We start from the raw sequence: 895 nt of genomic DNA on the forward strand, positions 1-895 counted from the left end.
AGCAGTGAGGGGATGAGCGTACAGACAGAGAGAGCAGTGAGGGGATGAGTGTACAGACAGAGAGAGCAGTGAGGAGATGAGCGTACAGACAGAGAGAGCAGTGAGGGGATGAGCGTACGGACAGAGAGAGCAGTGAGGGGATGAGCGTACGGACAGAGAGAGCAGTGAGGGGATGAGCGTACAGACAGAGAGAGCAGTGAGGGGATGAGCGTACAGACAGAGAGAGCAGTGAGGGGATGAGCGTACAGACAGACACAGCAGTGAGGGGATGAGAGTACGGACAGAGAGAGCAGTGAGGGGATGAGCGTACGGACAGAGAGAGCAGTGAGGGGATGAGCGTACGGACAGAGAGAGCAGTGAGGGGATGAGCGTACAGACAGAGAGAGCAGTGAGGGGATGAGCGTACAGACAGAGAGAGCAGTGAGGGGATGAGCGTACGGACAGAGAGAGCAGTGAGGAGATGAGCGTACAGACAGAGAGAGCAGTGAGGGGATGAGCGTACAGACAGAGAGAGCAGTGAGGGGATGAGCGTACGGACAGAGAGAGCAGTGAGGGGATGAGCGTATGGACAGAGACAGCAGTGAGGGGATGAGCGTACGGACAGACACAGCAGTGAGGAGATGAGCGTACGTACAGAGAGAGCAGTGAGGGGATGAGCGTACGGACAGACAGCAGTGAGGGGATGAGCGTACGGACAGAGAGAGCAGTGAGGGGATGAGCGTACAGACAGAGCAGTGAGGGGATGAGCGTACAGACACAGCAGTGAGGGGATGAGCGTACGGACAGAGAGAGCAGTGAGGGGATGAGCGTACGGACAGAGAGAGCAGTGAGGGGATGAGCGTACAGACAGAGAGAGCAGTGAGGGGATGAGCGTACAGACAGAGAGAGCAGTGAA

The sequence above is a fragment of the Crinia signifera genome, chromosome 1 (genome assembly GCF_055691185.1).
Source record: "Crinia signifera chromosome 1, ASM5569118v1, whole genome shotgun sequence".
In the NCBI taxonomy this organism is placed as follows: Eukaryota; Metazoa; Chordata; class Amphibia; order Anura; family Myobatrachidae; genus Crinia; species Crinia signifera.